This window comes from Anabrus simplex, chromosome 3 (assembly GCF_040414725.1).
Source record: "Anabrus simplex isolate iqAnaSimp1 chromosome 3, ASM4041472v1, whole genome shotgun sequence".
Taxonomy (NCBI): domain Eukaryota; kingdom Metazoa; phylum Arthropoda; class Insecta; order Orthoptera; family Tettigoniidae; genus Anabrus; species Anabrus simplex.
Genome location: NC_090267.1, coordinates 427,352,414 through 427,369,128, shown reverse-complemented (window position 1 = coordinate 427,369,128; position 16,715 = coordinate 427,352,414). Strand labels below are relative to the sequence as shown.

At 40.7% G+C, this 16,715-nt stretch overlaps 1 protein-coding gene across 6 annotated transcripts in view; it reads right to left on the bottom strand.

Moving 5' to 3' along the window:
• Window positions 1-16,196, bottom strand: part of LOC136866455 (peptidyl-prolyl cis-trans isomerase FKBP4) — a 184,173-nt gene extending 167,977 nt beyond the window's left edge. For 5 of the 6 annotated variants that reach the window (XM_067143414.2, XM_067143412.2, XM_067143417.2 and 2 more), the window contains exon 1: window positions 15,775-16,196. The gene's annotated coding sequence lies outside the window, so the exon portion shown is untranslated. The remainder of the gene's footprint in view (window positions 1-15,774) is intronic. The other variant, XM_067143413.2, reaches the window with a different exon arrangement.
• Between the last annotated feature and the right edge of the window lie 519 nt (window positions 16,197-16,715).

Below are 16,715 nucleotides of genomic sequence, written 5' to 3'. Positions count from 1 at the left end.
CATGTACCACACACAGACTTGATTCGAACGAGATACCATGTGTCCGAATCTCTGGCATTTACAGCATCGCATAAGAGGCGGGATGTACGGCCTCACATCGGAACAATAGGTTGTTACCTTGACTTTCTCTGGCAACACTGATAATTTGAAGGAGACTATGAACGCACCCGTGGCAACGTCTTCACTGTTGACTTTGCGCGTAATGCACCGGACGTGTGTCACGCCACAGTGCTCCATGTCTTCCATCAATTCATCGTCAATGTTCAGAACGAGATCACGGTGGAAAATAACTCCATGAATCAGATTCAAAGGTTTTGTACTCTTCCACTTTGACGGGGATGTCGCCAAAGTGGTCACACTTAAGCAACTGTTCTGCTTGGAGTGCAGTGCTCATCTTCAGAAGCAAACCACCATTGCGCAATTTCTTCAGACCCTCAAGTTCACCATATACACCTTCGATGTGTCGACTTAAAAGAATCTATTTAACCAGCTTGAAATCGTGCCCATCGGTTCTGGCAGCAACCAGGAACCTAGGGAAGCTGGAACCCAGACTAATACGCTGCGCTCGCTCCCAAGGAGTTGCCCCCCCCCCCTCAGGGAATCAAAAGTTAGGCTTGGGTGGCGCACTACCCAAGGAGGCAGGCGGAAGTGGTTTCGACACCATGCCCGAAATCATCCTTTCCGAATGCCACCCACCCCGATCAGGGGTCTCTGTAGCCGAACGAAGTAGCCAATGCAATACCCATCTGGTCATAGCCGGTACCGCCCGGGGTCCGATGTTGGACGATGCCTAATACGGGAGGACTGAGGCAATGAGCACTAGTATTCCCTTCCTCCAGTCACCCGCAATAGCATGTACCCCATAGTGTGTACAGAGCACTTAAATATAGAGAAAAAATAATTTTTTTTTTTTGCTAGTTGCTTTATGTCGCACCGACACAGATAGGTCTTATGGCGACGATGGGACAGGGATGGCCTAGGAGTGGGAAGGAAACGGCCGTGGCCTTAAGGTACAGCCCCAGCATTTGCCTGGTGTGAAAATGGGAAACCACGGAAAACCATTTTCAGGGCTGCCGATAGTGGGGTTCGAACCTACTATCTCCCGAATACTGGATACTGGCCGCACTTAAACGCCTGCAGCTATCGAGCTTGGTGAAAAAATACATAAAAACAGTTAATAAGAATATGTCTTTCTGGCATTCGGCTGTGTGGGGACCTGTGTTGTCAGGCGGATACTACTGCAAGGGTACACGACACTTCCACCCGCCGCTTCATGGGTGGTTACTGACAGACTTTTAAGCGTAGTCGCACATGTAGGAGGTCCATTTCCGAGCAGCACGCACATCAAAAATTTGGAATATGTCTACAACGAACCCTCAAAAAACAATAAAAAATAAAAAGGGGACCATGGCCATATGACCCTTTCAGTCACCTTCTACGACAGGCAGGGATTACCAGTGAATGTATTCAGCCCCTTCCATCCACAGGAGGTCCAACACATGATATCCAACCGCAATCCATGCCCACGCCTAGGTCGTCCCTTTTAGCCGCAGGGGATACCACGGGTGTATTCTACAGGTGCGTCCCCCACCCCCAGGGGTCCTGCTGCGATAGAGGGCATTAGCTGTCAGTTAACTGAAAACCTAAGTGACATAGTGGGAATCAGTTAAACTGTAAATTGCATCAACATACTATGCGACATTCCAGTTTGCATCATTAGACCAAGTGTCACATTCCTTACATTGCATCACAGATGACAGCACGAGAGCTTACATTTTCGATAGTGCTACGTTATTGACGTGGTGATACATTCAGTGGTTTATCAAGTGACAAAGTTCAGCGATGTATCAAGTACCTACATCCAAAAGTAAGAAGGACAATGCTACTAATGCAGCTCGCTAAAAAAGTTACGTCGAAGAATCATTCCCTAGAAGAACTTTCTAAGGCTAGTATTAAAATGAGATTGTTGCATGATATCAAATACGGTAGTCTACAATGAAAGCAATATTTCTGTATAAATATATTTATTTGAGAAAGCTCCTAAGGCTTCACTGTAAAAGTGTTTTAACCTGTTATGCTAGGTAATACACGCCAAATCAGTAAATTCTATATCAGAATAATGAAAGCAGCGACTTTGCAGATATTGAGCGTGCCCTCAAATTTAGTCACCGTTCATACACTGCAGACTATAGGTGGGCCGGCACAAGGTTGCACTTGACAGTTGTAAGTCATGTTGGCACCACTACAAAAATGAAATGAAGAACGTCACCCATTAATCAGAATCACCAATCTACTACTTTTTATGTCAGATACAGTTACGCATTTTACTCATGTTAATTATTATTTAATGCCATATAGTGCTTATAATCTTTTATTTGCTTACACAAACATGAGACTTTTAAAAAAATGTTATAAAGTTTAAGCGAGCCACAAAATAAATACGAACTATTTACAGTCGATTGTTGTTGGCAATATGGGAAGTATAGTGGTGCCATCTATCACTAGCTTGACTACCGCATTGAAGTGTTGCCGTTTTGCCTGTCTCCGCTAGCACGTGGTCAGGTGTCATTCGCGCGTTTATGAAAGTTTTGTTTTCGTTGTGAGATAATTGTGAAATTTTATTTTAACGAATGCAGTGCGATGTCTCGGAAACGGCAACATAGTCATGAAGCGCGGAGTGTCTGTTAATAGTCAGGCATTAGAATTAGTGCGGAGAACTCGTGAGTTTTACGAGAGGGAGAGGAAATTCGTACGCTAGCCGCCTGTCTGTTCCTGCTGATCATGGTGTGGAACGCATATGTCAAACATTAGGGCTTTCAAATTGTACTGTTATTCAGAGAGGTGTTCGCCTCCAAGAACAAAAGTAAAAAGGGACTGGGGTACCGGTACATAGCAGTAGCGGAAACGGGGCTGATAGTAGGGACTTGCTTCACAGCACTCCGGGAAAGAAACGAATTAAGCTATCTCCTATAACAGGAATTATTTCCAGGCTGGTGTAATACGAAGACACGAGGATGATTATTACAGCTCAAAGTCATTGTTATGGACAATGCACCTTACCACTCCGTAATGATGGACAAGACCGCTACTTCGAGCGCTCGTAAAGAACCGTTAGTGGAATGGCTGCAGGAAAGAAATATCCCAGCGCATATGTGCATGACTAAATTAGTCGACGAAGTAGCAAAGGAACAAGAGCACGAGGTGATTAGGTTGCTGCCATACCACCGTCACTTCAACCTCATTGAGTTGGTACGGTATGGGGTGAAGTAAAACATTACGTACGCACTAATAAGTCCTTACTGAAGTGGAAGGACTGTTCGGGAGAGTATTGCTCGCATGGATACGGTTTTGTGGGTGAAGAAAGTTGGCCATGTCGCAACGTTCATTAATTCGGCAATAGCAACATCAGAGACTGTCAGGAGTTGATGATCTGATGACAATGACAACGAAGGCGACGGTAGTGATGGCAGTGATCTGGAGTATATCGAGCCTCTACCTTTGTGAATCAGGTATGAAAATAAGGTTTCTGAATTTTCATAAATTTTATAGATTTTACTTGAAACCTTTTGTGTTAGCACCGGAGTAAATTATTCTAACATTTACTGGTGTATTTAAAGTGAGATTCTTGTCAGCCGATTTCTTCCGTACCTTCTAACATCGCGATAATAGGAACTTCGTAGTGCATTTATCTCGTATCATATTGTGTGATGAATAAACGGTGAGTATAAAGTTCAATTTTTGTCGGCAGATTTCATTTGTATTATGTATCATCGCGATGACATTAAAAATATCTCTCCCATGTTTTTAAAAACTCACGTGTCGTGCAATCAGCTGTTGTTTCTGCGGCAACATCGCTTCGTCTGCCATTGCAGTGTGACCAACATTGTGCGCAGCTGTCGTGTGCAACCTTACGCCGGCCCACCTATGAAACGCAATGAGAAACTGCAGGCAGAAAAACACCACTATTGTTCAGATGGAAAACACGTCCTTCAGTTAAGCAGAACTTGAAAAAATGATCGTGTTTCTGAAAACGGATGTCAATGGTTGCAGGATAAACTGCCTAAAACTAAATTTGATGGTAATAATAATACATACATACATTATCATTATAGACTGTTATGCCTTTCAGCGTTCAGTCTGCAAGCCTCTGAGAATTTACTAAACGTCGCCACAATCCTCGATTTGCAACTAGTGTTGTGGCCTCATTTAGTTCTATACCTCTTATCTTTAAATCGTTAGAAACCGAGTCTAACCATCGTCGTCTTGGTCTCCCTCTACTTCTCTTACCCTCCATAACAGAGTCCATTATTCTCTTAGGTAACCTATCCTCCTCCATTCGCCTCACATGACCCCACCACCGAAGCCGGTTTATGCGTACAGCTTCATCCATCGAGTTCATTCCTAAATTAGCCTTTATCTCCTCATTGCGAGTACCCTCCTGCCATTGTTCCCACCTGTTTGTACCAGCAATCATTCTTGCTACTTTCATGTCTGTTACTTCTAACTTATGAATAAGATATCCTAAGTCCACCTAGCTTTCAGTCTCAAAAGCAATGTTGGTCTGAAAACAGACCGATGTAACGATAGTTTCGTCTGGGAGCTGACTTCCTTCTTACAGAATACAGCCGATCGCAACTGCGAGCTCACTGCATTAGCTTTACTACACCTTGATTCAATCTCACTTACTATATTACCATCCTGGGAGAACACACAACCTAAATACTTGAAATTACCGACCTGTTCTAGCTTTGTATCACCAATATGACATTCAATTCTGTTGAATTTCTTACCTACTGAAATCAATTTAGTCTTCGAGAGGCTAATTTTCATACCATACTCATTGCACCTATTTTCAAGTTCCAAGATATTAGAATGCAGGCTTTCGGCACAGTCTGCCATTAAGACCAAGTCGTCAGCATAGGCCAAACTGCTTACTACATTTCCACCTAACTGAATCCCTCCCTGCCATTTTATACCTTTCAGCAGATGATCCATGTAAACTACGAACAGCAAAGGTGAAAGATTACAGCCTTGTCTAACCCCTGTAAGTACCCTGAACCAAGAACTCATTCTACCATCAATTCTCACTGAAGCCCAATTATCAACATAAATGCCTTTGATTGATTTTAATAATCTACCTTTAATTCCATAGTCCCCCAGTATGGTGAACATCTTTTCCCTCGGTACCCTGTCATATGCTTTCTCTAGATCTACGAAACATAAACACAATTGCCTATTCCTCTCGTAGCATTTTTCAATTACCTGGCACATACTGAAAATTAGATCCTGACAGCCTCTCTGTGGTCTGAAACCACACTGGTTTTCATCCAACTTCCTCTCAACGACTGATCGCACCCTCCCTTCCAAGATGCCAGTGAATACTTTGCCTGGTATACTAATCAATGAGATACCTCGATAGTTGTTTCAATCCTTCCTGTTTCCTTGCTTATAGATAGGTGCAATTACTGCTTTTGTCCAATCTGAAGGTACCTTACCAACACTCCACGCTAATTTTACTACTCTATGAAGCCATTTCATCCCTGCCTTCCCACTATACTTCACCATTTCAGGTCTAATTTCATCTATTCCTGCTGCCTTATGACAATGGAGTTTACTTACTATCCTTTCCACTTCCTCAAGCATAATTTCACCAACATCATTTTCCTCCTCCCCATGAGCTTGGCTGTTTGCAATACCACCATGATGATTTCGTTTTACATTAAGATGATGTTCATAATATTCCCTCCACCTCTCCAGTGATTCCCTGGGATCTATTATGAGTTCACCTGAATTACTCAAAACACTGTTCATTTCCTTTTTCCCTCCCTTCATAAGATTCTTTATTACTGTCCAGAAAAGTTTCCCTGCTGCTTGACCTAGCCTTTCCAGGTTATTACCAAAATCTTCCCACGACTTCTTTTTGGATTCAACAACTATTTGTTTTGTTCTGTTTCTTTCATCTACGTACCAAGCCCTGTCTGCCTCGGCCCTTGTTTGGAGCCATTTCTGATAAGCCTTCTTTTTATGTTTACAGGCTGCTCTCACTTCATCATTCCACCAAGATGTTCACCTTTTCCCATCTTTACACACAGTTGTTCCTACGCATTCCCTTGCTGTTTCTACTACAGCATCCCTGTATGCCACCCATTCACTTTCTATATCCTGAACCTGCTTACTGTCTACTGTTCGAAACTTCTCACTAATCATATCCATGTACTTCTGTCTAATTTCTTCGTCCTGGAGATTTTCTACCCTTATTCGTTTGCAGACAGATTTCACTTTCTCTACCCTAGGCCTAGAGATACTTAGTTCACTACAGATCAGATAGTGGTCTGTATCATCGAAAAATCCCCGAAAAACTCTTACATTCTTAACAGATTTCCTGAATTCAAAGTCTGTTAAGATATAGTCTATTATGGATCTGGTACCCCTAGCCTCCCATGTGTAGCGGTGAATAGCCTTCTGCTTGAAGAATGTATTCGTAACAGCTAAACCCATACTAGCACAGAAGTCCAGCAAACGCTTCCCATTCCCATTAGCTTCCATATCTTCCCCACATTTACCAATCACCCTTTCGTATCCTTCAGTTCTATTCCCAACTCTCGCATTGAAATCGCCCATTAGCACTATTCTATCCTTGCTGTTGACCCTGACCACGATGTCATTCAATGCTTCATAAAACTTGTCAACTTCATCCTCATCTGTACCCTCACATGGTGAATACACGGACACAATTCTTGTCCTAATTCCTCCCACTGACAAATCTACCCGTATCATTCGCTCATTTACGTGCCTAACAGAAACTATGTTGCGTGCAATGGTATTCCTGATAAAGAGCCCTACCCCAGACTCTGCCCTTCCCTTTCTAACACCCGTCAAGTACACCTTATAATCTCCTATCTCTTCCCATTATCTCCCCTTACCCGAATATCACTTACTCCTAGCACATCCAGATGCATCCTCTTTGCTGACTCAGCCAGTTCTACCTTCTATCTTCCATAAGCCCCAGTAATATTGATAGCTCCCCATCCAATTCCATTTTGTTCGCCAAGTTGTTTCCAAGGAGTCCCTCGCCTGTCAAATGGGAGTGGGACTCCATTTCTCCCATAGGTCCGAGGCTTGCTTAAAATGTTCTGAGCTCGGTAAATTCATGAAGCAGGATGCTGCCCTACTTGCACATAGTCCAAGTGAGGATCTCTCCTCTAACGGGTTATGGACCACCGGTGAATTGTATAGTCCTAGCCGCCTGAGCACAAGGAGGGCCACGACTGAGAATATGTCCGAGATGCCCACTCCCATTCCATAGCAACTGGTATCCTGACTCTCAGGACCACTTACTAGGCCACTCAGCCGTTGCCCATGGTTCACGAACTAGGACGTGACTACAGTAAACCACAAACATGAACCATAATAATAATAATAATAATAATAATAATAAATTAAGTGGCCTCAGCTACCATGTGCAGACAATTCAATTTGACGCCATCTGGCTGTCTGCTCGTTAATTTTGATACTCCGTTCTACTCTAGGCCCACCAGATGGCAGACCGAGTAAACCGAAACTCTCTTGGGTGTCTATGGCTGAGATTTAACTAATTTTGTCGGGTAAACACCAAACGTGTCACCAGAGATCTTTTACATGCCGACAACTGATAACATGGAGTGTCGTATGTTTTTTTCCGCCCTTCAAAAATCCGATGGTGAATCTCAGGAAGTAAATCTAAATAAGTCAAGACTGGGACGACCACGGGAAACTACAGTTCCCTTTCATCCGGCATTAATACCTTTACTGAAATATGGAAAACCTATCTCTGAAGCCAAACTTGGAGACCTTAAGTTGCTGATGCACCTAATACCTGCAGATGCCAAACAATTTTACCAGAAACTTCAAGAAAATCTGACATCGTGGACAACAGATGGATTCAATGGAGATCCTGATTTTGAGATTGAATGAACTGAAAGAAACAATCTTATTACCTATGCAGTGTTTTATGTGAATTTATGGGAGCAAATATTTTATAATCACATTTTCCTTTCCTATTATGTTTGACCGAGATAAGTAATTAAAATTCAATACTTTTTTTCAGAATCACGCTTTTTTTTTTTTTTGAATAAGATAAACATAACCACATATACCGACCTTCATATCGTTTACTTAGTTTAAGGGATTGTCATTCTGATCATGATGATTGTTTAAAGAGGCGTAACATCTAGTCATTGACCTCTAATGGCATGAGGGATTGTCATTCTACTTAGCAACTAATGTGTGTCTAAGGCAGAATAAAATACCCATAGGCTTGAAAATTTCCCTATAACGCCCGGCATGACAAATTTTTCACACGACTATCAGATGCTATCAGAAGTTATAATACACCTCTTTTATTCTTATTGCCCAGTGTAGCACATTTGTCACACAGTCATGAACACATTCTGGTGCAAATTTTCTTCAACTGTGGTCCGGGAAGCTTGCGCCATTTTATTGAACTCAACCAGTCGTTGCTGTGAAGGAACATGGCATGCTAGGTATGTTTGTTATTCTCACTGTTTCTACAATTTAGCATTTTCCATACATAAAAGTTGTAGCCTATTATGAAAGTGTAATGTTCAGTGAAGAGAAAATTTACTTTGGGAATGCACTAGCTCAATATGTGTAGCTGTAGGGCCAGTTCAGAATCTGATGTTACAAATATGTAACAATGGGCATTGGAAGGTGTTTACAATGAATGGCATATGTTATCAAATACTTTAATACACCAATACCGGACAGTCGATAGTGCTGCTACCTGCATGGCTTGGTGTGAAGAACAATTCAATAGCACATTGCCAGTTGTATGATTCTTGGCGCACTGGCAGGTTTATAATTATTTATTAGCATGTTCCACTAAATAATTTTAAATTACAGTTTACTAATGCAAGTATTATAGTTGTCTTTATTTGTGCATGAGATTTACGTAATTATGTAAGGATTGTTTTAATACGTACAATAATGAGTATTTCTGTGTAATGATTAACTGTTTTTTTTAAGTAACTAATGACGTGTGGACTTTACATACCGATTTTCATTAAATTATGTTTACTCATTTTCTCGTGACTCGGCACTGATATGAACTTGGTACAAAAATCCAAATCCATTAATATCTTTGTGATCATAGCTGGTACGGTAACAATGTGCAAGACATAAATGATTGGAAATTTAATACTATACAGTATAACTTTAGTTATGTAGTATTTATCGATACGACCACTAATAACAAAAATATTCGAGAACTGACTTTTAGGCCTTCCTCTAAACTACCATTTCACTCACCGTAAATAAAATTATTCATGGCCTAGATTACAGCGACTTATTCCCAGACTTTACATACCAAATTTCATTAAGATACAACCACAAATAACAAACATTTCAGAATTTAATTCTAGGCCTTCCCGCTACCATTTATCTCAGCATGAATGCAATTATTTATGGCCTAGATTATATGGACTTACTACCCCGACTTTGCATACCGATTTTCTCTTCAGCCATTTTCCTGTGATGCATGTACATATGTACATACAGAAATTAAGGAAAATTAAAAAGTGCATTTCTTTGTAACTGTGGACACCAATGATACAGAAATACCATCCTTTTTAAATTCTGGGCGATGTACAGACAAAACTCATATATATATATATATATTAGGCTCATCTCAGATGTTAACTGAAGGTCAATTCTGTCCACAAGAACTGGGGTAGGAAGCAGTATTTGTATCTCTAGATAATCTAAATGTAACTGAAGCTGAATCAATACAAGTCAAGGGTCCTGAGGCACAGATTTTGACAGAAAGTCTAAGCAGGAAAGGCAATGATCTAAATCAGACAGAGTGAAAGGAAGAATGTATTTATGAATTAAAAAGGTTTCTTCAACTAGCAAACAAAAAGGAAAAATTAAAGCTATATGCAATGGGAGATAAATATCAATAAATTGCAATTACAAAGATTTAGTAAAGCATACCAAAAGATCATTTCTTTGTACGAAAATCAATGAATAAAAGAACTAAACATTTTTTATTTGTTTTGGAATATTCCATCTTGGGGTGAAAAGAGAGCGTTTGTTAGAGGATTGGTGAACATAAGGAATGTGATCCGAAGACAGAGAAAGGAAGGAGATGAAATTAAGGAGCTTCTGAAGAAAAGCTGAGGCAATGACATACCTCGGAAAAGCAAATGGAGAATGTGAACAAGTTTGCCGCACATTCTTCATTTATACTCTCACCATAGTAGAAGACTGTTTTAAGAGATGGACCAAGAAGGAAGAGAAGTATCAGAACGAAGATAGTACGAAAGAAAGTAGATAAAAACATGTACCAGAAACAGAGGACGCTGGAAAACTGAACAGAAAGGAGAAGAAAATGAGAGATGAAGGAAACATTAAGAAATGGCTTAATCTTTGCCATAGGTCCCAAGTCACTACTGCAGAAAGTCGTCTTCACGGACCTACGTGGATTCTACATTCCCTTCCAAGTCAAACATGGGATATAAACTTCATGGTTTTAATCCGTATTGAATTGTGATCACATAATAATAATGTTGGCGACTTTGTAAATTTGTTCGTTCAACATAAAGATACAAAGGGGGGAGTTGTTCTGTTTATCTTTTTCAAAGTGGTAGAGGGGCGATATTTATATTTATTATTTTTTTAACAAAGAAACTGTTGTATCCATTAGGTTTAGCTATATTACGAATGGTGTTGAACTCATTTTTGAGGTCTCTTTCAGACACTGGAACAATGAAAGCTCGGTACACCATGCTGTTGTACGCTGCTCGTTTGTGAATTTTGGGGTGTGAAGAATCTTGACGGATTGTAGTGACTGTTTGGGTGGGTTTTCTGAAAGTCCTGTATCTTAAGTAGCTTGGGTGCCTGATAATAGTTAAGTAAAAAAAAAATTAATTTTCCGTACAATTTCGGATTCAAGTGTAAATTTTATATGCGGGTCAATGTTATTTAGATTAATGAGGGTGGTAGCAGCGTCTATGATGCTCTCATCCATAATTACTATGGCATCATCTACATATCTTGCCCAGGAAAGGATGCTGTCAAAGTTATTATCATCATCAATTTTGGTGTGTTCCAAAAAATCCAAGTAAATTTCGGCCAAGATACCCGAGGCCGGCGATCCCATAGCCAATCCTTCTTGTTGATAAATAACATTATCGAAAATGAAATAATTGCTGCTTACAACTAATTTAAGCATAGACATGAAATCCTGTATTTCTAATATACTTACGCAGCTGTATTTGCTTAAATTGTTTTGAATGATGGGGTATTCCTTGGAGATTTGTATGCTAGGATACATGTTTACAATAACGAATGAGTGGAGAGAGTTATTGGATTGAATGTTCAAATATTTTTTAATTTATTGATCAATTCTTTAGTGTTTGATGGATTTGTTTGACATAAAATGATAGTTCCTTCTTAAAAATCTTGGAATGAATTGTAATGCTTTATATAACGGACTCTGTCTATAGTTAATGATCGGGCGAATGGGGACGCCAGTTTTGTGTATCTTGGGGAGGGCTTTGGCGGTGGGTAAACCTGGGTTCATATTAATTTAGTTTTTTCTTGATCTGTCAATAGATATGAAGTATTCTCAGGGTCTGCTTAAGTTGATGTTGGATTATTGGGGTAGGGCCCTTCTTACTGTAGAGAATGAGCTATCTTTAAAAAATTTATTTATTTTGCTTAGTCATTTTTGTCCATTATGATGGTATTGTTACCTTTATCTGCTTTTGTAATTATAAGATTATAATTTATTTTCTTTTTGAGAGCATGTATTTTCTTTTGTATGAGAATTGAATTCTTGTAACTATTGTTGTCATGAGCAGTAAGGGGTGAATTACGTGACGTGACATCAACTTAAGCAGACCCTGAAGAACACTTCATATCTATTGACATATCAAGAAAAAACTAATATGAACCCAGGTTTACCCACCGCCAAAGCCCTCCCCAAGATACACAAAACCGGCGTCCCCATTCGCCTGATCATTTAACTATAGACCGAGCCTGTTACACAAAGCATCACAATTCATTCCAAGATTTTTAAGAAGGAACTATCATTTTTTGTCGAACAATTACGTGACGTAATTCATCCCTTACTACAAGGATTCGATTCTCAAATAAAAGCAAATACATGCTCTCAAAAAGAAAATCAAATGATAATCTTATTGTCTTTTTTATCTGCTGGCAATTTGCTATTGGCTAATTCTGCTTCTACTGTTGTAATGATGGCTCTGTTCATAGTGTTAAAATTAGGCCAATTGTGTTTAGGGCCCCTGGCTAAAATGGAACTTCATACAATGGTACCTTGGACAAATTTATCATCAGAGGGTGAAATTGGTTGGGCATGTTAGGCCTAGTGTATTTGTTGGTTTCTTTAGCATAGTTATTGTTGAGTTTCGAGTTCATTAACTATGCAGTTTTTCTTTTTTTTGCTAGTTGCTTTACGTCGCACTGACACAGATAGGTCTTATGGCGACGATGGGACAGGGAAGGGCTAGGAGTGGGAAGGAAGCGGCCATGGTCTTAAGGTACAGCCCCAGCATTTGCCTGGTGTGAAAATGGGAAACAGCTGGCCCCGTGGTGCAGGGGTAGCGTGCCTGCCTCTTACCCAGAGGCCCCGGTTTCGATTCCTGGCCAGGTCAGGGATTTTTACCTGGACCTGAGGGCTGGTTCAAGCTCCACTCAGCCTACGTGATTAGAATTGAGGAGCTATTTGACGGTGAGATAGCGGCCCCGGTCTTGAAAGCCAAGAATAATGGCCGAGAGGATTTGTCGTGCTGACCACGCGACGCCTCGTAACCTGCAGGCCTTCGGGTTAAGCAGCGGTCACTTGGTAGGCCAAGGCCCTTCAAGGGCTGTAGCGCCATGGGGGGGGGGGGGGGGAATGGGAAACCAAGGAAAACCATCCTCAGGGCTGCCGCCAGTTGGGTTCGAACCTAATATCTCCCGAATACTGGATACTGGCCGCACTTAAGAGACTGCAGCTATCGAGCTCAGTGCAGCTTTTTTTCTAGGGTTTGTTGTTTCTTTAATAATACAATAATCTATACTCAACTTGGGCTTGAAATAGGTACCAATGAGCAACCAAAAGTAAACTTGTAGTTTCTTGTATTTTTGATCTCCTCTCTCAGCCAAATCTTATTTTTTCTAGTTTGTGTTTTAGTAATTTGGAAAGAACGATGAAAACTTTCTTTTAAGAAAAGTTGGGCGTCAAACTGTGAGCGATACACTGAGAAATTCAATGCCTTAGCCCAATTGGACTATTTTGACTTCAAGACCTAAATATAAATAGGCTGTTTTGCCTGGTTAGCTACGTAATCATAGGATATAAACTTCATGGTTTTGATCGGTATTGAATTGTGATCACAATAATAATAATTATGCCGCACTGACACAGATAGGTCTTATGACGTCGATGGGATAGGAAAGGCCCGGGAATGGGAAGGAAGTGACCATGGCCTTAACCCTGGAATAGTCGCACTGGGTCTCTCAGACCCATTTTTTTCCCTGTGTTTTACTATTAGATTTTTATACTTTATTTCAAATTACAGTATTGTATAACATGATTTCATTTATTTTAATGCAGTTTTCATGACTACAATATTTAACTATCCCATTTCTTAACCAAAAAGTGTATATTCATAACTACACTGAAAAACTGATTTTTTCTGCTAACTTGTGAAAGGTAAAACATGGTAACAGTAAGATGTATTTTACATCATTTTTTTCACTTTTTCCTGCATCTACATGCACTTTCATCTATTTTCTACACAGTCTTAACTAAACATATTTTTGAGAATTTCACACTTGAACTATAGGTACAAAAATATGAATTTTTTAGGTACGTGTGAATTATGCATCATAATTTATAAAATAACAATCCAATTAGTTTTAGAAACACATCCAAGTACAGGGGAACTTTAATCAATTTCTATGCACATTCTGCAGCCAAGTTGTCCATGTTCTCCTCAAATGAAATTTTGGCACTTGGGGCAGATGAAAGGATGTCTTCCTGTCTTTGTTTTTTTTTTTTTTTTTTTTTTTTTTGCTAGGGGCTTTACGTCGCTACGTCGCACCGACACAGATAGGTCTTATGGCGACGATGGGATAGGAAAGGCCTAGGAGTTGGAAGGAAGCGGCCGTGGCCTTAATTAAGGTACAGCCCCAGCATTTGCCTGGTGTGAAAATGGGAAACCACGGAAAACCATTTTCAGGGCTGCCGATAGTGGGATTCGAACCTACTATCGCCCGGATGCAAGCTCACAGCCGCGCGCCTCTACGCGCACGGCCAACTCGCCCGGTATCCTTTGTTATTTGGGCAGAAATGACACCTCTTTCTTTTCCTGGGAACTTCTGTGGCAGGTGCTTGCACAGGGTAGTTATACCCAGAATTAGCTTCATTCATTGTTACACAGAATTGAAAGTGTAGGCCCTACTAAACTAACAATGCAAAGTTTGACAACAAAGACCAACGTTAAAAGTCGCACCGGGTCTGCGAGACCCTGAACAGCCTGTATGCTCAAAGTTTCCAAGGCAACTGAGAGCGGGCTACTGTGTTCGGTTGAAGGTCAGGAGCCAAGAAGCTACCAGGGAGGAGCAAGCGCTCGGTGCATTCCAACAACAGAAACACCAATAAGTATGTCCACCCAGGTCTCGTAGACCCATCGCAACCACTCCAGGGTTAATAAAGGTACAGCCCCAGCATTTGCCTGGTGTGAAAATAAGAAATCAAGGAAAACCTTCAGGGCTGTAACTTATTTTAAAAAAAGAAATGCAACACAAATTCAATGAAGAACACTAAACACATTCTTTTCCTTCAAATGGGCCTGTTTGAAGAGAGTGACTAGGTTAGACTTCATTCAGTTGGGTAAGCATATTAAACACCATCAGCGCATTACTGTTTGAGTCTTGTAACAGATTATCAGTCTACTTACAAGATGAGCTTTTTTTTTGCTATGGGCTTTACGTCGCACCGACACAGATAGGTCTTATGGCGACGATGCGATAGGAAAGGCCTAGGAGTTGGAAGGAAGCGGCCGTGGCCTTAATTAAGGTACAGCCCCAGCATTTGCCTGGTGTGAAAATGGGAAACCACGGAAAACCATTTTCAGGGCTGCCGATAGTGGGATTCGAACCTACTATCTCCCGGATGCAAGCTTCACAGCCGCGCGCCTCTACGCGCACGGCCAACTCGCCCGGTACGCGAGATGAGCAGTTGTTTGAGTGTCTGTATACAAATTTCACTGTTAGTTGAGATGGGTTGCTTGCAGTGAAATGGCACATGCCATGTAAAAATTAAATTTGCAAGGCAGTGCTATAATGAGGTGTAATAGGAAAGGAGAGGTTTTTGTGATTATAATTTTGAAAGGAAGTACTACTGGGCAACCAACCTCTCTTAACCTTAATTAGAAGAAAAAAATGGAAGAGGTCTGACCCTTCAAAGAATGAGGTTACTGACAAGAGAAAGAGGACCACAAAGTAAACTAGGAAGGAGAGGCAGAGTGGTAAAAACCACACCCCTCGACCCACAGAGCATTATAGCAGCAATAACGACCACAACATTATCCGGAACACTTATCACATCCCGAATGAAAAAAATTCAGTGCGTACACTATCCTCAGCAGAAGTATCACACACCTGCGATAGCGCCAGTTTATTCTAGCAATTGTTGATACACAAATATAACAAAAAAACTTAAAAACAGATTAATAATCATTCAAAAATAATGACTTGCATTACCTTTCCGATCTGATTATAAAGATGCACTGCAATGCACAGTATGAAGAAAAGTTTATGGTTTAATCCTATGCCTGTGCCCGACTTTCGTTATATAGTGCAGTACTACTCAAAGAGAATAAGTACTACTGGTACTACTTCTGGACCTTTCCAATAAACGCGTAGAGCAGAAAGCAATTTTTCGCAAGTACGAGATTCTCGAAGTTACTGTAAACCCTACAGAAACTTACCACGATCCTACGTCTAATACGAAAAATAACAACACTGAAAAATGTTTATATTAGCTTACCCTTCCGAGATAATACAAATTATGCTAGGAAAGAGTAAAAAATGCTATATCATCAACTCAAATATAAATCGAACACAATGATTCTAGAAATTTCCTATCTCAGCATACATTCATTTCGTCTGCCGAGAACATTCGACATTCGACATACTGTATGCAGGAAGCAGGCTTAACAACAGAGGGAAATAAAAGTTATCTCCATTTGTTCTAAATTTATATAGATTTTTATTCGTAATATATTTCCTCTTCCAATGCAGTTTTATTATAAAAGAGCCCAAAAAGGTAACAATGGGAATTTTGCGATTTTTGGAAGGATGAATTTTATTGTAGTTCCTCCTTACCAGAACGGTCAGAGGTAGCCGAGTTCCATTCCCTGCCGTGTCGGGCCTGATTAATCCTTCCGCCTCGGTGACTGGGGTTTCGTGATTTTCCTAACACTCTCCTCATCATACCCAGACAACACATCACACAACCAACCACCACAGAAACACGCAACAGTGAATCGTTCTTTCAGTAAGGTTGGCGCCAGGAAAGGCATCCGGCCGTAAAACAGGGCTCCCGCGACGCCACAGGTGTGGGGAAAGTTATAGAAGGAAGTTATCGTCGTTTGCTTTGGTATAGCTCAGATGCCGACCCAATAAAATATCTGAGATCGTAA